At 43.4% G+C, this 21,887-nt stretch overlaps 1 long non-coding RNA gene across 1 annotated transcript in view; it reads right to left on the minus strand.

Moving 5' to 3' along the window:
• The window catches only part of LOC141466427 (uncharacterized), an 81,992-nt gene extending 72,229 nt beyond the window's left edge, over positions 1-9,763 (minus strand). The window contains exon 1 of the long non-coding RNA XR_012463307.1: positions 9,415-9,763. This is a non-coding gene — a long non-coding RNA (uncharacterized lncRNA). The remainder of the gene's footprint in view (positions 1-9,414) is intronic.
• Between the last annotated feature and the right edge of the window lie 12,124 nt (positions 9,764-21,887).

Genomic DNA, 21,887 nt, shown 5'->3' on the forward strand with positions numbered 1-21,887 from the left:
CATACCTTTTCTCCCAGGTGAGGGAAGAAATGGGTGAAATTCATAAATACTAGTCTAAAATCACTTATCTGTTCAATCATAAATATGTTATATGAGTTACCACAGCAAGTTCCCAGGAAACAGGCTGAGAACAAACTGATATATAGTTGATTACGTTATTTTGGAAAACATTTTCAAAGAATGAGTTTCATCTTTTTCACGACTGTTAGCTCTTTGAAATACTTAGAGGACAGTGGTGCTGCCCTGACTGGCTGAGCAGTGAACTGGGTAGGCCTTTTGGCAATGTCTGGCAACTTCAGTAAGCGCTCAACAATATGAAGCTCCAACTTAAGACCTTAAGGATCTCTGTCTCCTTATTAGCATCTGTTTTTACACACACACACATTTTCTTCCTACTAGGACTGAGACTGATCTCACCTAATTTCAACAAGCTTTGAAGTAATCACATCAGCTTAGTCAGCAGTCAGACAGAACGTGCATTTCTGGAAAGCAAATTCATCTAAACCATTTCAGGTATCTACTTTAATTGCCTTGTTTCTTAACAATACTGTGTATGAACTCTCTGTATATTTACATGTCTGCACACATCTGTACTGCCTGAACAGCTGATTCAAATGCATGCTTCTAGGTAAGAGCTGCATAATGCTTAATAGTTGCATTCTACGATTCTGTAGTTTCAGAAAACTACATTAATTGCCCTGTCAACAGCTGACTCCAACCTCCCCCAGCAGTGATTCACCAGACCCCTTCCTTCCTGGAGTTAGGATGCCGGGATCCTCTGTGCTCTGGAGCTTGCCAGGAGCCCAGGAAACACCATAATGGAATCAAGATCACCCATTTGCCTCATCGTTTTAGAACTGCAAAATCTTGGAAGACCACTGAAGTGACTGGTCAGTCCCCGAGCCAATGCCTAATTCGTATTCATTTATACTACCATAAAGAAATGAAGAATCCGATTAACTCTTCAAATAGCTGCATACCCAGGAACATACTTTGAAAACAGTGGGGAAACGAGAGAGAATATACAGGGGCTATTACATTTTTAGCCTTGCAGATAATAGTTCAAAGCATATCACCATATTGCCAATGTACTGTGGAAACGCTTTTTCAAGTCTATCATTTGTGATGGCCTTGAAAACACACATTTAATCCAGTTCTGTTGGATCTAGCAGCTTAACAGCAGAAGAGCTATTACCTGAGATTTCATGCTTTGATTCGGTATTTCCAGAAAAGCTGAATGCAGTCAAAACTTGCCTTATCTTATCAAGATGAAGGGAATGGGGGAGGGAAAAGGCACTTAAAAGTCAGCAAATGCACTCAGCCCCTTCCCTATCCTCATAACAAATGCGATGAAAACTTTTATGGCAGATGCAGATGTCCGGATACCAGTAAGGCACAGCACAACCTCTCCCTGTTACAAATACTTTGAACATGCCTTTGTGAGTCAGTATTAAATATCGCCAAATTTCTTTCAGATGTTACCTCCTTATCATAAATGACACACTTGGAGCCTGAGCAGATGTGCTGAATGAATTCAGCAGCATGAAGAATGGAATGAACTTCTCAGCTCTAGCAACTCATGAACCCTCCGCATCAGAAATAAGGCAAGAGTTGGGAGGCCCCATTGCTACTCAGTTGATTTTACTCCAAAAAGAAACAGGTAGTTCCTCTCCAGGCCACACACAAATTTTTCCTGAGTACTCAATACAAGCATACAAAGGTCTGGGGAACCACACTGTATTTTTCAGAGAAGTGCAAATATAACACATATATTCCTTCAATGTTTCATGGAATGTCTTTGGATGTAGGAAGTTTGGATCTTGGAGATTTTTTTTTTTACTTTGTTTCTTAAAATCATTTTGGTAGTAAGACGAAGCACAGGAAATTTGGATACATACACAATTTGAAATCATTATCTGCACTTTGGAGTTTATATATGCAAAAGCATATACATGTACAGTTAGTGATACAGGAATCAAAATATCACAAATATATTATGCGCATGTATTTCCAAACACATCCACAAACACCGTGTAAGACTCAAAAAAAATGTCTAGAGAAAATTCAGAAGTGACAACTGACAGAAGAGTCTAAATCAAAATGATCAAGTAATAAAAGGCTTGTTGGAGTATTATGTACTGAAGATAAGGATTTAATCAACACATAATACCATGTGTTTTCAAATTACTTTTTAAGTCTTTGACAAAAAAGTCATCTCTATTTTTTGTAAGATATCATACTCTCTTTTCTATCATTATACACAATGAACCTTGTACAATCCTTTGAAAGGGATAATTTTGTGAATTACACTACTGATGCAGAAAACTTGTAGCAATAACCACTTCTAAGTAGTATCAGGTTTTGAAGTTCTGAGACAGCTTTAGAAAGACAGGATTATTGTTATTTCGTAATTTGCATTAAAAACACACACTTTTTCTCCTGCTTTGTTGCAAAGTTTTCCCCTTGTGCTCAAAGCGAACAAACTGAACACCTCTTGTTTGTGAACTTTTTTCTATCACTTTTTTTCCCTTTTTCTGTTTTTAAAATGAGGAGATGGCTTGCACAAGATAGCGAGGTAATGAAGATAATTTAATGTTCCTGAAGAACTGAGATTTTATAGGGATGAACAGCATGATGAAAGAAACACACATTGAAGTTAATTACTAAGCATTCAGAATGGGTTTTAAATAAGGCATGTGACTATATATTAAATAATGACAAGAAAATAAAGGACTTTAAAGGTGCTCACTGAGGATTAACGTTACCTAAATGTAGCTGTCCTAAAAGCTGGATAGCAAGGCTGAAACACATGGCATTGACAGTGGGACCAAGTGCAGGTTCATCAAGTTTGCTGATGACTCCAAGCAGAGTGGTGCAGTTGACACGCCTGAGGGACAGTATGCCATCCAGAGGGACCTGGACAAGCTCGAGAAGTGGGCATGTGGGAATCTCATGAGGTTCCACAAGGCCAAGTGCAGGGTCCTGCATCTCGGTCATGGCAACCCTTGGTATCAGTACAGGCTGGGGAATGAAGGGACTGAGAGCAGCCCTGCCGAGAAGGACTTGGGAGGACCTTTGGATGAAAAGCTAGACATGAACTGACAAATGTGCGCTTGCAGTCCAGAAGGACAACCACGTACTGGACTGCATCAAAAGCAGCGTGGCCAGCAGGTTAAGGGAGGTGGTACTGCCCCTCTACTCTGCTCTGGTGAGACCCCACCTGGAGCACTGCATCCAGCTCCGGGGCCCGCAGCACAGGAAAGACATAGACCTGTTAGAGCGGGTCCGGAGGAGGCCACAAAAACGATCAGATGATGTTTTCTCCTATGAGAAAACTATGATCTCTCCTATGATGACGGGCTGAGAAAGTTGGGGTTGTTCAGCCTGGAGAAAAGAAGATTCCGGGGAGACACCATTGCTGCCTTTCAGTACTTAAAGGGGGCTTACAAGAAAGATGGGAACAAACGTTTTAGCAGGGCCTGTTGCGACAGGACAAGGGGTAATGGCTTTAAACTCAAAGAGGGTAGATTCAGACTAGATAGAAGGAAGAAATTTTTTACAATGAGGGTGGTGAGACACTAGAACAGGTTACCCAGAGAGGTGGTAGATGCCACGTCCCTGGAAACTTTCAAGGTCAGGGTGGACAGAGCTCCGAATAACCCGATCTAGTTGAAGATGCAGGGGAGGTTGGGTTCCAACCCAAACTATTCTATGATTCTATAAAAAAAGCCATTGAGACTCTCATGATACAAAGCAAAGAGACACTGAGCAAGTAATTCAGCCATAGGTGGGATAAACCACTTTCTGGAAAAGCTTATTTTTCTCCATTGACTGTACAAGTGCCTGGAAGGCTAGTTGAGACTACCTCAGTGCCACCATAGTCCTCTGCAGATTATTTCTAACAGATCCCTGAAAAGGGGGTTAAATTTGCTATACAGGGGTCCATAGACCTAATAAGGTTGAAAAAAAAAAAAAAATAAAAAAATCACAGGACAAAATAGCTAGCTTTCAGCAGCTCAGACTGAAGACTTAAGATTTACCTCCTAAACCACCAGCATCCATTCACCGCACATAATGAGGCAGGCACCTGCTGGAAAATACAATGCATGATCACGTGGGAGAAAGAAAGGAGAGATTTCAAACATCTGTTTCAAAAAGTCAGGCTAGCAAAAGATTTTTATTTTGCCCACATTAAAAAAAATAAATAATTCAACTGATTTGATCAGCATACTATTGAATAATGTCTGCAAGACTGGCTGAAAGAGGATTGTTTTTCACGTGTTTGGCAAAAGTTTTATATATTCCTGATAGAAAGTGCGTTATTAAGCATCTGAAAAAATCTGTTGTTTTTAATAAGCACAAGAACCAGATTCTTCTTGGAGGTTCACAGCAAAGGATGACAGACAATGCACACGAGCTCCAGTAGAGGTAACTTCAGTTAGGCCTTAGGAAAAAAATAATTGTGGTGAGAGCGGTCAAACACTGGAACAGGTTACTCACAGAGGCTGCAGAATCGCCATCCTTGGAGATATTCAAAACTTAAGTGGACATGATCCTGAGCAATGTCATCTAACTTTCAATCTGGTTCAGCGCTGAGCAGAGGGTTCACCCGCGTGACCTCCTGAGGTCTCTTCCAAAATCAATTATTCTGTAGTTCTGTGCTCCAGCCTGAGCCCACTTAGGCTATAAATGCAATTATTCTCTCACCACAGCCCGTTAAATCTGAGCACTGGATCTAAAAGCCTGTTTCCTCTTTGCATTCTTGACCTGACCTGCTTGGCCAGCTGACCTGACCCATGCAACCAGAGGGCTGCAAACTAGACTAGGATAAAATATTCTATCTGGCCAATTAAAGTGACTAGCAACTAGAAATCACATACAAAATCAACCAAGAGAAGTATCTGGCAGAAGAACGCAGGAAGCAGCTGGGCAACAAGATGGCCCAGAAGAAACAGGTCAGTAAGAGTAAAATATTGCAGGGAAAACAACAGTATAGTCACCAGACAACACTGCCCTGTGGACAACAGAATGGAAACTAAGCCCCAAAGCTCCATCATCCTTCTTAAGTCAGCTACATCATACTACATATAAATTATGAGGTAACATGGGTCATTTCATACTACATATATAAAACATGCTATTTCCCTTCATTGTGAATCTACGTATGGATCACGACCTACTGCTGCAGCTCAGACAGCTACAACCTGAACTGGCATTTAGAGGTTCTAACTCTGCTAAGGACATAAGAAGTGATCAAAGATACTCTGGAAAAAAAATACTCTTTTTGCTTCCATTTGTATTAGGGGTATGAAAAAAAAGAAAAAACCCAGGGGAAAACTACACACCCAAAACTATGTTAAAAAATAAATGCTATTAAGGTTTCAAAGTCAAGCTCTGAAGATTGGAGAAGCAACAGTTATGGAACTCTAATTAAACACTATGACATAGGTTTTAAATACAACCAAATACTACTTATCCACACAGAATCCAGCTTCCTTTAGAAGGCTTTTTACCAAGGTGAAAAACGGTTCAAAACCTTGCTTTGTCCACAATTACTGTGCCACCATGTCATATTTAATCAACAATTCAAACCTGGCTTTAGCAACTCTGAGGAGGAAAAGATCAGTGACGTGACGCAAAATTCATAACCATACACTAATTTTGGTTGTCCAACTTGAAATCCTAAACGCTCTGAAAAAAATCAGATCCTAGATAGTGTAAAGCACAGCTCCCAAAGGCTGTATCATCACCACTTCAAAGCTTTAAATTTCCAAACACTTATGTGCTTATGCGGTCTTAACAATATTCTTTTAAACACAGCTTGTGTATAATATACATCTAGATTGAGGTAAATTAGGTTACAGTTATGCAAGAGATTTCTCTAAGTGCCATTCAAACCAGTGGGACTCCACAGACACTTTAACACGTGCCTAAGTGTAAATACCTTACTGAATCAGTGCTTTTACATAGAGGCAGAAGAAAAGGATAGTTCACCTTTCTCCTGAAAGTACACGTTGAAATGCCTCAATGTTAAGACTTGTATTTTATGAGGTTTCATTCACATGAAATTGACTGGAATTTCACTGACACAAGTTGACTGTTTGGGAAAGTACTTTAAAGCACTTACTGAGTCCCATTGCGTGTGTAAGGTTTAGGTCAGCGTTATCCTCAACTGGAAATGGGGCAACTAAACAATTTTCCTACTTAAGTTCAAACTGTGCTACTACCTAGGTTAGCAAACTAACGGCTGCCAGCATATATAGAGGAAAAAAATACACCCTTCTACTGAAGTATTTTATATGCCTATGAGAGGCAGTGCGACCTGACAGATCAGTTTTTAATCTGATATTCTACTTCTGGATTCTACGACTAGGATTCCTTAGATAGTGATGTCTCACTTTCCTCATTTGTAACAATTAAGTCTGACATCCTTTAGAACTGCTTTGCAAGTTATTTATGAGAATATTATGCGAGATGAACTACACACATCGATACTCAAAAAGCAAGCACGGGGTAAAATACAACGCCCGTGCACCATTTCATTATTGAACCACAGTGAGATACTGAAAAAATGTGAACAAAACCACAAGCTTAGAGAAATGTTATGAAGTACACAGCTTTTTCCGTAATTTCAGTGGCAAAAAAGACAACAAGCATGGCGAGAGCCTGCAATGATTGATTTTAAACATCTGTTGTAACAATTTTAACAAACCAGTAATCTCTCCAGACATCTAGAAGTAAATAATCTTTAGAGCATTTAAAGAAAAAAAAAAAAAACCACAAATATTTCCCCTGCCCAACTCGCTACTTACAGACAAATAATTAGGAAAGTAGCCAAAGAGCATGAGAATGCAGGCCATGGACGTGTCCACGTCTAAGCCATCAGGATTGCTCATGGACACACACCGCTCTGTGAGTACATTCCCAAACAAGCGGAACAAGCCATGCAAGCCTTTCCCTGATCCTGTTTACCTCTCCCTTACGGGCAAGTGGGAAAGCCACCAAGCCTTCCCCTGCTCCCTCTTCTCCACCTGCACAAGCGAAGAAGAAATCAGCCCTGACAGTTCTATGCAGCTGACTATGAAAAGCAGCATTTTATAGTGCCAGAGATCCCCAATGAGGGGAAATTAGATCACTCTGATTGAGCACAGAGTTAAGAGCGGCTACTTACGGTGTTACTGATGGAATATGTCCACACTAGTAAATCAGGCGGTGCCAGGGACCGTTTCTGGGAAATGGAATTCACTCGGTCACACAGAATACCGAACCGCTACCGACTGGCGCGGCATCCTTCTTACCCAGGCCAGCTACAGCTCTCCCATGCAACTCTTCGGTGTGATTTCGGATTTAACACTGGCCAGGAGCCAGTCCCAACCAGCAGCCTGAATTCAGCTGTCCCATTCTGGAAGGCGGGAGAGTTTAGCAGCATTGACAAGGGCTAATCCGTGCCAGTTGGCTTCAGGACCACAAAGGATGGTCTTAGGTACATTTAATTAACTGGTAGGGAAGTGGTCGTAGCCTCTCCAGGCTTTGCCTGCTATTATTCTTAGAGCAAAACTTTAAAAGCAGCACATGCAATAAAGTATACGAGCACAGCCTGATCAGCACCATCTGACAGACGTCATCTACACACTGTGGTACACAAGAAGAAAATCAGAAATCAGTAGAGCTCATCTTGGCTTCTTCCCGTTTCCTCTGAGCGGACAGACCTTGCATATAATCTACTAATATCCACAGTCTCATTTATTTTCTCAGTTTAAAAAAGTTCTATACATTTAACATGCACTCTTACAGTAAGGCCACCCTCTAATAAATGAGTCATGCAAAACAGCGCAAGAAGCTGGGTTTCTGAGGGCTGATCATTTGGCAGTAAATATTTCAAATGAAAGTTGTTTAGAAATTATTATTCTTCTAATTACTAGTCATTACCAAATCCGCTTGTGTAGACTAAAAATATAATTACTAGTGAATCTATTATGTTATCCTGGAAACATAGCTACGGCAATGTTGGCAAATACATTTTCACAATAGATAACTGCACAAAACAACAGTAAAATTACATTTGAGAACTGACAACACACGGCTATTCTGTGTCGTCAACCCTCTTTGAAAATCTCTTTATGGTTTCACATGTCTAGAAATGGTCTATTAAAAACTGTCCCTTTCATAATCTGACGTCTCCAACGCCTTTGCTCTAATGTCAGAACATGTAAGATGTCCCAAAGAAAATGCATTGTGCGAAACCCATTTGCCACTGTTTAAGCATTCATGTTTCCAGTAAGGATAAACAATTTTGGTTAACAACCCTCTTGGGCACAGATCTAACTTGCCAGCTCAATCTAGCTCTGACCATTTAAAATGTCACCACAAAACAGTCTTCTGTCTGTTACCTGTACCTTTACGCAAATACACCGTTTTCTTGGAAAAGTGTTTGCACTGATTTACAAGAAAAACTTTATAACACGGGTTGTTATATATATACATTAGCCTGCACTGCAACATCTGACTTTTGAAAATCCAAGTACAAAGAAAACCATGTGGAACACTAAATTGAAATGACATTCTCGTTAAGGCAGACGAAAAACAATTGGTATTTTTGAAGTGAGCCACTTTTTTTTTTTTTTTTTCTTTTTTTTCTTTTCCAGGAGCGACTCCCCACATGGGCAGCAACACGTACCTCGCACCAGACAGCGGCAGGTCCCCCCTGATCCAGAGTTTTGCACCCTCAAGAGCCTGAAGAGCAGGTGACAGAAAGCGGCCAGGGCTCCCCCGTGTCCCCTAACGAAGGGTCCCGCCTCAGGGAGGAAGGGTCTCCTCCGCCCCTCCGTGCCCTGCCAGGCGGCGCTCGGCTGGAAGAAGCCTTGGAGGCGCGGGGACACCTCACCGGCATGAAACCCAAGCCGGAAGCGCGGCCCCCACACGCCGCCTCCGCACCCGGCCCCCGCCGCCGCCGGAGGAACCCACCCCCCCACCGGCGCTCCGCGGCCCGACGGGCGGCCGTGCCTGCCCGGGGGTGCCCAGCCGGGTGGCTGGCAGCACTCCGCCCCCGGCCCCGCTCTGCGCCCCGGGCAGCGCACGCCCGCCGCCTCCCCTCAGCCGCCGCCGACCGTTGCCCGCCAACGGCTCTGGCGGCGCCGCCGGGAGAAGGGGGGGCCCGGCCGCCCTGGGCCCACGCAGCCTCCCCCGAACCGGCCTAGCCCACGGGCACGGACCCGCGGGGTAGGAGCGCGGCACCCCGGGCTGAGGGAACCGGCATAACCCTGAGGGGCTCTCGGCGGTCCCCGCCGCAACTCTACCCCCTCCTCCGCCGCCCAGCCCACCGCCCCCCTCAGATCTACAGCCAGCCCAGCCCCGCGGAACCGCCGCCGGCGCCGGCCGCAGCGCAACGCCGCGCTTCGCCTCGCCTCGCCTCACCTCACGGCGTGGCCGGTGCCCTGCGGATCCCGGCGCAGCACTAGCCCGGCCTGAGCCCATCCCTCCGGGAAGTTTCCTGCCATCGCAGCGGCCGGGGAAAACAAAAGGTTCAAAGCCGTGAGGAGGAGGAGGAGGAGGAAGGGCAGCGCAAGCAGAAAAGTGAGGGGCATCGCTCGCCCGCCCACCGCGCCGCTGCCCCCGGCTGCCGACCCCGCGGCGAGCAGCTCGCTCAGCGCCGCCTCCCCATTTGCTCCGGCGGCGGCTGTGCCGCGGAACCGCCGGACCGAGGAGCCGGCAGGCAGGCGAGCCAGCGCCTCCCTCCCCTCTTCCTTCCTTCCTTCCTTCCCTCCCTCCCCGCGGCCGCCCGTCCCGCTCGCCGCAGCGCCGAGCCCGGCCCCGCCCGCGCCCCCGCCCCCGCCGCGGCTCCGCCTCCCGGGGGCGCGCAGGCTCCGGCCCAGCGGCAGCGGCCGCCCCCGCCGGGGGCTCGCTGGCGGGGCCGACCCCGCACCCCCGGCCGGGCGGGCTCCGAACCCCGCACCCGCGGGCCGAGGGGCGGCGGTGGAGGCGTAGGCCGGGCTTCGCCGCTCTGCAAGGGCCCTGTGCGTTTCTCGCCGTCGAGCAGGCTGTTCCGGTAAAGTTGGAGACACCTCTTAAAAAATCCAGGTAAAAGAGATGCTGAGGGCGGGAACAGCAAATGCAGGGGAGCCCCCCGGCCTCCTGCCAGGCAGGGACCTAAATGTGATATGCGCTTGGTGCTATTGCGGTCCTTGCGTCCATCAAGGGAAAATTAATGTCAAATATCTCTTAAGAGTCACCCTCTCGATTATATAAAGTTGTGCCGGCTGATTTTTAAGGACTAAGACAAGCCTTTATGTCTCTTCATTGCCCGCTTGGCTAACTCGGTAAGGAGGAAGATTTGGCAAGCAGGATAGCGTTGCAGGGCTGAGGTGTGGGCGGCCGTATCACCTCCAGACGGGGACTGGGTGGCTGCTGATGCTGAGAAGTACAAGGCAATAGATCGCAATTTGAGGCCAAAGTCTACATGGTTCAGGGTCGGTTATTGTGGTTTTAGCTAGTCTTTTGATTTTCATAATTAAAATATGTATTATTGGCAAGAGTCACTGTATCATATTAACTAGGTGTACGAGGATGTAAGTTGGTATGAAAACTCTATATTATATTACAGAACTTTGATGTCCGAACCAGAAAGAGTCTTTCACAATCCCTTTTCCTATTCAAGCTGCATTTACCCGATTGCCAGCTAACAGGTCTCTACCTCAGATCACAGCTGCTCCCAGTGAACTCGGAACAGGAGAGAAGAGAATAAGGAAGCTTCTTGTTCTCCCAAATGGAGAACTCTCTTAAGCATGAAGCTGATGGGATGCCAGCAGAATGTTAGCAGCTGCATCCACTGATACTGCTTTGACTTTTGTGAAGTACAACTCTTCATTGAGTTCAGCACCCACAAAGCTATGGTTGAGAACCTCAAGGCAAATCCAGAGAGGAAGCAATTCTTTCAGGATGCTTTGAAAATTCTTGACCAAGTAAAATTATTTGTTTATTCTTACACCTACTTTAAGAAATGAGGGTGAGCACTTTTTTGCTGTAATTTCCCATCAGAGGAAAATAACTGTTAAGTTCTACTGCTCACTTTGAGCGTAGAAAGAAAAAAAACTGTGGGCTCTGTTTTCTGGGATGCACTCTGAACTCCTCCCATCTGAAAGAAGCATAATTAACCAGTGAGAAACTGTCCCACTGGGGCTTCTGATTTGTTTTACTGTGGTTGGCTAAAGTCTTTAAAGGCTTTTTCTAGCATAAAGGAGACATGATATATTGATGCAATTTGAAAATCCTCAGATACTATCACTGCACTCCATCTTGTGGAAGAGGCAACAACACATTTTAAAATGATCCTATAGTGGGATTTTTGAGTAATTAAACCTAACAATGTCTGGTTCTTACTGCCAAAGCAAGGACCTACATATAGCAGTGGATACAAGAAGTTGTTTAATTCTCAGTCTGCCTAATTGTACCCAACGGATTTGTGTACAAATGGTAGGTATGAGCTCCATGTCTCCTTCTTTTTTGGTTTGTGAAGGAGCTTTAGGAAAGCATTTGAAGAGTCTAATTTGAAAAGAGAAACTAAAGCAGAAAGGAGCCTGCTTTCTAGGTGGGTTGCCAAGGAGCACCCCAGACTTGGGAGAGTTGTCATAAGGCTGAAGAAGCAGCCAGGTGGAGGAGGGAAGGGGATGTGTGGGGATGTGTGGCTGAGGTAAAGACTCTGCTAAGCAGGATTGCTCTTAGGGAACTGACTGCTCTGGTGGTGTGGGGTTTTTTTTTCCTTACCCATGCAATAAGTACAGTAATGTATCTGTATCTGAGACACTGTATTGAGGATCACTCTCCGTCTTACTGACAAAACCCAAACGATGAGGTTCTCTCTGCCCTTCTGAAACTGCCTTTCATGGCTTGTGACCCTTTTCTCCTTGATGTTCAGTGCTGCTTTGGGAAATCGGAATAGGTATTGAGGCGACAGCTATGAACCATAGCAAAGACATAGTCATACATATTTGTGCCTGGCCGGGTGCAGAGAAAATGGAGCAACTTATCTGGATTCACAGCTATACAAAGGTTAACCTTATAATAGTTGCCCTAGGACAAGCTTGAAGAGAAAGCCATTTAACTTTAATGAATAACTTAAAATACAAAGGGCTAGTTATTCCAACTGTTCCTTGGACGGAAGGAAAAAGGTTTTCTTGAGAAAAGACTGAGAAAAGCTTAGTCATTCAGACCTAAAAAAGCAGGGGAAAACAGGTCTTGCACAGGAAGAAGTTAGGAGAAAATTCTATTGTACAAACAAGGATCCTCTGAATTACCTCACCCCAGAAGCAGGTTCCACAAGGAGGCTAAATTTAATTAGCAGAGGTGAACTGTGCTTTATTTTTTCTTTTTTTTCAGAGCTCTCCCCTCTCTTGCGGTATCAGTAATGTACGTGCCTCTCCCATGAGGTGGCGTGGAACAGCGATGCTGAAGGAAGCACTGACCTTTTTGGTTTTGTTTACCGGAGAGGGGCTTGGACAACGCAGTGGTCAACTTGCTGATTGCCAGTCTGCTTTACTGCTCCGACCTGTGCACCGTTGGGTAAGGTAGCATTAATCTGATTTAAGTAACACCTCGGTGCAAACAAGGCTCTTTCTCTCTACTACTATGACAGTGGTGATAGGTCTCCTTGATTTCTGAGATAATACTGAGGGCAGGGAATTTTCGTTGACTACAGTATTTGTTAGCCTTTTCCAGACTCCTTGATCATTTTCCTAGAGCAATGACTCATCACTTCATCACGGCACTGATTGCATTAAATTGTTATTATTATTATAAGTAACATAATGCTTATGCTAATTCACTTTGTGCACAACTGTCAGAATTCTTGAAACAGTGTCAATTGAAAACATCCTACATGAGCATTTCAGTATTATTTAGACCTTTCCTGATTATTCTATTCATATTTGTGATATTTAACTCTGCTCAGTGGTGATTTTCAATATAGTATGTGAAAACTCAGAGCAAATGATCAGACCTTTTTGTGAACCCGTTAGTATTATTTGAAGGGAAATCAGGAGATAATATGACTAAAGTTTTTACTGAAATTCACCCTCAGGTTTTTTTTCTTACAGAACAGGCCAAAGAGTAATGTTGAAGCAGGGGTGGCAGGGAAGACTTGCCCAAAAGAAAAGGTGTGTTTTTTAGAAACGTTGAATATAGTTGATAAAATGATGTAGGTTTTTGGTTTTTTTTCCCCATAACAATAGCAAGAAATCATGCCAGTAAACAGAAAAAAAAAAAATACTAAATGTTCAGAGATATTGTATTTGCACTTATTTTATTAAGCAGTTAGTTGTATACTAACCCAAAAGAGTCTTGGGTTGCAGCCTGGCTGAACTCTGTGCCCTGAAGAAAAGGAAGACTTCAAAATGTGGTTTCTGGTATAGCCAACATAAAAAACTTATCATCCCCTTTGCCTGCTTTTTCTTTGTAATAGAATGAATTTGAAGACATGAAAAACAAACCATAACAATGAAGTACCAAAGTCTGACCTTGGTGGGGTTATTGATATGCTTGAAGTTACACAAGTATTTTGTTCTGCCCGTATGTGGAATGCGGGCAAGCTCACCACGGTAACTGGAGTGAGTGAAGAAAGACTGGGTGAGTAAGGTTATAGTGATTTTATAGTGAAAAAACAGACTGCTATTTTGAAATGGAAATTTATGACATTTATTTGAGAATTGATGCAGAAGGCTTATGAAATGGAGCCAAGTTTGAAATGTAGCATGAAAATGCTTTCACACCTTTCTCTAGAAAAATGAGGGCTCTAGAGCTGCTTTTGCAGCAAAGTATAGCAAATACCAGCTAGTCATTTCTTCACAGCTTCAGTATTTTGTTCTTATTCTGAGAGGAGGAGAGAGAAAGAGAAAGCAGTTGAGTAAAATTTGTGGCATTGCCAAGCAAATATGAGATTATTTATTAAGTATTTTCAGGTATCGCATCACATTCAGTGTCTCTTAAGAGTCTTCTCTTTTGGCCATCTGGCTGCTACTGAAGTCATTCCTCTTTTATTTCTCATAGCAAAAATGAAAAGATGGTCAACAAACCTCATAAATTCACCTTCCTCTCAAAGGCCATTTGCTGCTTAGTTGCTACTGTTTGCCTTTGAAGCAAGATAAACCAAAGCTCTATTGCATCTGTGCACCATCCACATTGCCGTGAAAAAGATGTTTTGGGAAAATTCAGCATTCAACTTCCAGTCTATAAGACCCTGAAGTGTCTGGGCTGTAACTTAAAACCTTCAATTTCAGCAAAGAGTGAACATGAAATCGTGAGTTTAAAACAAAATTTTGTGTTCAATGGATTTAATGAGAATATAAAAATTTTATTGTGGTGTTGCACATAATTTTCAGTTCTCTTTTTGAAAAAAAGATACTACCTTTTTTAATTACACCTGGGATTAGCTAATTTTTCAATTTAAGTTCCCTTTGTCCTAAATATGCCTTACCATTTTTAGAACAGCACTAGTACTTTAACAGTGTCTTTCACCTGTGGAGGCTTTTACAACTTGTACTCCTCAGAGAGGAAGAAGATGTCTAAGAACTTATATGAACACAGGGTCAGACTGGGGATCCATTTTTTTCTCTGACAGTGGCAAGAGACCCTGGCACACATCAGGTACTTTGAGTGTACATCAAATGAGGCAGGCTGCAGTCTCTCCTCCAGAAATTCTCATTGAAGTTCTAGCTGCACTTTTTCCTCTCAACTTTTTATTTACATGCTCCCTAACCAAGGCCCTTCCAAGTTGCAGGACCTCCTCATCAACCTTTTCCAGACCCTGTACCTGTTGGTTATTGAACACCCCCCTCATATGATGCACCTTTTGACTTAAAAGCCTTGCACTAGAGTTCAAACAAACAGATACAGGCTGAAGAAATAAATTTTTTCTTATCCATTTCACTTAGAGAAGTAATGGCTTTCTAGCGATCACACATTTTGCATGTTACATTTTGCTTGGCACATCAGTTCTTGTCTATTCAGTATCCACACGAAACAATAACATAGGGCACCTGTAAAGGCACAAACAGCAGGCTGGTCTGTTATAAGGCTCTTCACTGTCTTAGTTTAGTATTTTAAAACTAAGAGTGAGGGGACAGAGTGTATCCTCAGCAAGTGTGCTGATGATACCAAACTGGGAGGGGTGGCTGACACCCCGGAGGGCCGTGCTGCCATCCAGCGAGACCTGGACAGGCTGGAGAGCTGGGCAAGGAAGAACCTCATGAGGTTCAACAGGGAAAAGTGTAGGGTCCTGCACCTGGGGAAGAAGAATGTCAGGCACCAATACAGGTTAGGCATGGACCTGCTGGAGACAAGTTCTGAAGAGAAAGATCTGAAGAAGATCTGAAGAAGCTGGACATGAGCAGGCAATGTGCTCTCGCAGCCCAGAAGGCCAATCACATCCTGGGCTGCATCAAAAGAAGTGTTGCCAGCAGATCCAGAGAGGTGATTCTGCCACTTTACTCTGCTCTGGTGAGACCTCACCTGGAGTACTGTGTGCAGGTCTGGAGCCCTCAATATAGAAAGGACATGGACCTGATGGAGCGGGTCCAGAGGAGGGCCACCAAAATGATCAGGGGGCTGGAGCACCTCTGCTGTGAGGACAGACTGAGGGAGCTGGGGTTGTTTAGCTTGGAGAAAAGGAGGCTCCGGGGAGACCTCATAGCGGCCTTCCAGTACCTGAGGGGGGGCTACAGGAAGGCTGGGGAGGGTCTGTTTACAAAGGCCTGCAGCGACAGGACGAGGGGCAATGGTTTTAAGCTGGAGAAGGGGAGATTTAGATTGGATATTAGGAACAAGTTCTTTACCATGAGGGTGGTGGAACACTGGAACAGGTTGCCCAGGGAGGTGGTTGAGGCCCCTTCCCTTGAGATATTCAAGGTGAAGCTCGACGAGGCCCTGGGCAACCTGGTCTAGTTGGGGGTGTCCCTGCTGACTGCGGGGAGGTTGGACTAGGTGACCTTTGGAGGTCCCTTCCGGCCTGGATCAATCTATGAATCTATGAATCTGGGGGTCCTGGTAGACAGCAAAATGACAATGAGCAAGCAGTGTGCTCTTGTGGCCAGGAAGGACAATGGAATCCCCGGCTGCATAGGGAAGAGTGTGGCTAGTAGGTCGAGGGAAGTCATTCTCCCCCTCTACTCTGCACTGGTGAGGCCACAACTGGAATACTGCATCCAGTTCTGGGATCCCCAATTCAAGAGGGACAGGGAACTACTGGAAAGAGTCCAGCGAAGGGCAACGAGGATGATTCAAGGATTGGAGCATCTCCCTTATGAAGAAAGGCTGAGAGAGCTGGGACTCTTTAGCCTGGAGAAGAGAAGGCTGAGGGGAGACCTCATCAATGCTTATAAGTATCTAAAGGGTGGGTTGAAGGAGGAGGGAGCCAGACTCTTTTCAGTGGTTGCCAGTGAGAGGACGAGGGGCAACGGGCACAAGCTGGAACATAGGAGGTTCCACTCGAATATGAGAAAAAACTTCTTCACAGTGAGGGTGACAGAGCCCTGGAACAGGCTGCCCAGGGAGGTTGTGGAGTCCTCTTCTCTGGAGATTTTCAAGACCCACCTGGATGCAGTCCTGAGTAACATGCTCTGACATGCTCTGGGCAATCCTGCTTCAGCAGGGGAGTTGGACTAGATGATCTCTATGGTCCCTTCCAACTCTAAAAAAAATTCAGTGAAATTCAGTGAAAAAATCCAAACATTTAAAATCATTTTTCTAGCAAATACAAGAAGTTGCTACCTGTTGGGTTTTTAGGGGAGAAGGTTGTAAAATATCCAAAGAATAAGTAAAATATCCATTTAAAAATTAGTAATTTGACACTATTCTGTTCTTATGAATGCCAATTACTGGGGAGAAAAGGATTGTTAATGTGAAAGCTCTATGTTCTTTTAAAGCAACTCTGTGTTACTAAAAGTAAATGTTTGAAGAATCAACCTTTTGCTAATGATCAGCACACTCCTTTCCCTTTTTGTCTTCAAACAGACCAGCTGACGCCAGCTCTGATTTTTTTGATTATTTTTTTTAATGCAGGGAGGAGGTTGTTACAGCAAAGATATATTATAACCCACAAACTTGGAAAAATAAAACCATCCTTTTTTCAGTCTCAGATCATGTTTACTGAAGCATATTTCTCCCGATTGCTTTACATAAAGTCTTTTCTAATATTATGATTGATGCCTATAAATACACAGGCAGTGAGATGGCAATCATCAAGGAGCGAGAAGAGCTATGAATAAATTTAGGCTTGAAATTTAGAACATTTCTAATCATCAGAAGAATCAGGTTCTGGAACAGCTTTTCAGCAGAAGTCACGGTGGGATGAACTCTTTTCAGTACAAAGATGACATCTGTGATTTCTAGCTTTGCCAATTTAATCAGAAGGCTGTAACACAGCCTGGAGTCTGTCTTTCTTGTGCAGAACAATCAAAAGAACCCCTGAATTCTACAGTCTGAGCATCCTAGTGTCTATGTGGGGAATGTGGGGATATAGCTACAGCTCTGTCTTGGGGCTTAAAAGGAGAAAATCCACATTCTGCTCTTCTACACCTTGCCTGTGCAGGGACTGAGCTTTTGCTGAGCTCTGGAGTTGTGTTAAATAACTTTTGTGAAAGCATCGGTGGAAGTTTTAGATATGACTGCTTTTCTGCTGGAGGGCACTGTCATCAGAGCTGAGCCGGCAGAAAGGCTCGTACAAGTGTTTCTTATTTGCTTCGGCAAAAGGTCAGCCAAGATTAGCTCGAAATACATTAAGCCATAGGTTAAATGACGCCAGCTGACTTTGTGCAGCAGAAGATGAGGAGAGCCCACAGAGGCCCTTCCACAGCCGAGCTCCAGAGGCAAACGAACTCTGAAAGAAAGGCCAGCAACAGCTCCTGCCATTTCTGTGGTGACGCTCTCTGACACAGCCCGGTAGCTGTATCTATGCAGCCAGTTATTTCTGCTGCAATCTGAATGACAGTCCCTGTGCAGGGAGGACCTTTGAAATCATACAATCATAGAATCATAGAATTGTCTAGGTTGGAAGGAACCTTCAAGATCATCTAGTCCAACTATCAATCTAACTCTGACAAAAAAAACCACATCACTAAACCATGTCCCCCAGCACCGTGTCAACCCGTCTTTTGAACACCTCCAGGGATGGTGCCTCAACCACTTCCCTGGGCAGCCCATTCCAATGCTTGATAACCCTTTCAGTGTCAAAATTCTTCCTAATGTCCAACCTGAACCTCTCCTGGCGCAACTTGAGGCCGTTTCCTCTTGTCCTGTCGCCTGTGACTTGGGACATTAAGCTTGCAACATTTCTGGACAGGGTGAAAACCCTTTGCTTCCAGATTTATGCATTCTTGGATGTTTTCCTGTGGCGCACTGAGAAATACCTGCTAGATGGCAGGAGAAATCGATGGACAATATGGACTTGTGGGTCTAACTCAAAAACCACTGCGCTTCCTTTCACGATGCCCTGAGGCCCGTTTCTTCTTGGCCTGTTTGGATGCCTCTGTACCACACTGCTGGTCCTTGCGAGTTGTGAAATGTTGGTGAGAGGGTGTTTGACACCTTGATCAATGAAGGTCTCATTCTGGTGAGTCAGCCGCAAAGCCACCACACAGCTTTTGCGTGGCGCTCACGCTGCTGTGTGTTAGCCCAGTGTATTCTTCTTAAGGGTGATCAGTGGATGCTGACAGGAACAGCATAAGAACACGCTATGTACCAGATGATTACATCTGGTTTCCAGCAGGCAGTGACCTATGGACTTCCTAAATCGCTTGTTCTTCCTGGATGTTACATCCCGACTGCTGTGTTTAACAGCTCCGTGTGGACTTTCGGTTCAGTGCTGGGTTGGTTTTTTTTTACTTCTTTTTTTAATCTACTTATACTTTTGACCTCCATAACATCTCGTGGCAATGAGTTCCACAATTTAATTATACATTAAGAGAAGGAATGGCTTGCAGGACTGACAATGCACAGTAGCTACGTGTTCCTCAAGGCCTGTTTGCCATTTTAGTGCCCTGGTTGCAAAGTTCCAGCCTACGGGGACACATACAGAAGCTAGAAATGGAAAAGATCCATTATATCATAGTGTTAGCTCCAGCCTTAATAGAAAATGTTTCAGTCACAGCTTGACATGATAACATCAGTGTACTTAAGAGATACAGCAGGTCTCAGAACAGTCTGCAGGGTGCGAAAACAAAATGACTTTTACAGCCTCCAGGGTGTTTTTTCCTCAACAGAACGAACAGGGCAGGATTCGTGTTAGAGCTCCTGTGAGCATCTCTCTTGGAATAGTTGATATTTTGAGTAGGCCTGTCATTTTCCTGACAATTGTAGTTCTAGAGCTATTTCCTGCCCTCCTTCAACAGTTGCTGGACTGTGTGCATTTGTTCGTATATGCGTTACAGCGATGACATTGTTATATTACTACATCACAGTTTGTAAGTATCTTCACGGGGAATACAGCTGATTTTCAGTACAATAAATGGTTGAAAGCTTACCACAAACCGTCACTCTAGAAGTAGAGCTCAAACCATGGAAGCAAAAAATCACTGTGGTAATTTTCTAAGGATTATGCAGGATTGTCTCTCACTTGAAGTTGTTTGATCAGTAGTGGGTTTCTTTTTCTTCTTTTTTTTTCCCCCCTAAAGCTTGTTTTCTATTTCAAAGAAGCAGGAATTGAGGGAACCATTACATCACCATATTTGAGGTCGCATTCGATCATCACAGTGCTTATGTCTAGGATTATATGAAGTATGAAAATAAGGATAAAGGAAGAACTCAGAATACCTGAAAACTATTGAAAGACTATTGCTCTGGAATAATTCAGAGGAAATAAGTATCAGTTAGTTTAAACAGAAACTCCTTTGGTAATCTACTGAGGGCTTTTCCTAAAAAACACCACCACTGCAGATTTATCTAATATTTTTATTTACTGGTAATCCAAAGTGGCATACAGATGGTATATGGGATTATTTCATGCATCTCTAAAAAGCAATCTCTTCTTGAGTTGAAAAAATTGTAATTATTCTCTGTCAACAATAATACACTGCATTCTGGATCAGCTGTGTGGTTTCAGGATGCCTGGGGTATAATTCCATCTATATATAGAAGAATATATGAGCTATTGTCTGTTTTCCTCTTTTGAGAAAATGATAAGAAACAAATGTTGAAGAAAATGTCTAACTATAAACTGAAAAACATTCCTCCAAACCAATCCTCAATATCTGATTAAGATATCATGGATTTTATGTTAATTCACCTGTTTTTTTTTTCTCTGAGAGAAAAAATATATTACCTTTTTTTTTCTCTCAAGAAGTTTTAATTCCTTCAGTCCTGCTAGTGGATGAAAAGCTTTATTTCCTTCTTTTTTTAATGGGAGTTTCTAAGCCTTACGATTGTAGAGAAAAGATGAAAAGTCTGCAGCAAAGGTTTAATAATTGTAAATCAAATAAACCCCATGAACCCCATATTTCATTTAAAATTCGCTGATGCCTGAGCGCAGTAATACGATTCTTGGCAACCGGGACACGAGACTTTTCTGTGCTTGGCGCTGATGATACTGTAATTCCTACCTCTTTGTAGCTGTTTGTTGTAGATGAGAAATAACTTGGATCGTGTTATGGCCTCACTCTGCATTCTAAGAAAACTCCAACAAACTCATACAGATTAGGTGACTCCAAAATAAAGATGGTTTCAAATTTATGTCCTGTGTTCTAAAGTGCCCTCGATTAACGGGAACATTCAGTGGCGTGCTGAACAGGGAAACCAAGCTTTTATGGCAGGTGAAATTTTGTAAAACTCGGTAATTCATCACATTGCCTGCCTGAGCTTATTTTACCTAGACAGACTTGAAATGTCATGTGCGTTTTAGTTAGCACACTATATACTATTGCTAGGTTTTAAACCAAGTACAGGTTTATAATTTCTGAGAATGTACATAGCAAGAAGAACAAACTGCCAGTTTGTATTTAGCTGAACACAAAATTGACAGAATTTGGTGCAGGGCAGTTATGTAAAAGAGCTCAGTGGTATCGATCCAGATCTCAAAGCTCACCTTAGGTTTTTTATATGATTTCTAATCATTATAAGTGGCTCTGGCTTATATACATTTCTAACTGAAGCAGGCCTTCCAGATTGCGCATTCCTGTGATCCACCTACCAGGCATATGGGGACTGTGGAACAAATAGGTGCAAGCAGCTCTACGATTGTTCATTGGCTTTGGGCACCAAATGGATGCCTAGTGAACCATCAGCATCACCTCAGTATGTTTTGAAAGTCTGTTCAAAGCTACCCTTTTCCATCCCTGCTGAGAATGTAAATTCTCATAGCTCAAAATGGTGTAACTGTTTCATTCAATATTCCTATTTTATATTTTTTGGATATTCAACATTAATTTTCAGTGTAATTCTCTTCCAGGTGTTTGTGCACTACAAAAGGTTTTTGTTTCTAAGTACATGTTCTGCTACGGTAATTATCCCTCCTGCACTGTAATTCAAGCCTGAAAGTTGATTTATTCTCCATGTGTTCTTTGTAGAATTAAATGTGTCGCCGTTGTAACTGACTTACTTCTGACAAAGCTGATCTAAACAGTTGCAGAAATGTCTCATTGCCTTCGCAGTTATGAGCCCAATTAACTTGTCAACATTTTCCAGCAGTTATTTACTACAGATTTACCACGGCTCTAATCAGCTATGGAGGTGGGAGAAAGAAGGACAGTTAGGGTAGGCACTGTCTTTCCTTGCAGTTTTCTAGTGACAAATGTAACTGGAGCCTTATTTCACAAGTATTTTCAGATACATAGGAAGTTGGAAATGGTGATGGGTCACAAAATCGTAATGAGGTTTGTTCGGTGATTGCGATCTGCCTGAAGCGTACTGAA

The sequence above is a fragment of the Numenius arquata genome, chromosome 7, assembly GCF_964106895.1.
Source record: "Numenius arquata chromosome 7, bNumArq3.hap1.1, whole genome shotgun sequence".
In the NCBI taxonomy this organism is placed as follows: Eukaryota; Metazoa; Chordata; class Aves; order Charadriiformes; family Scolopacidae; genus Numenius; species Numenius arquata.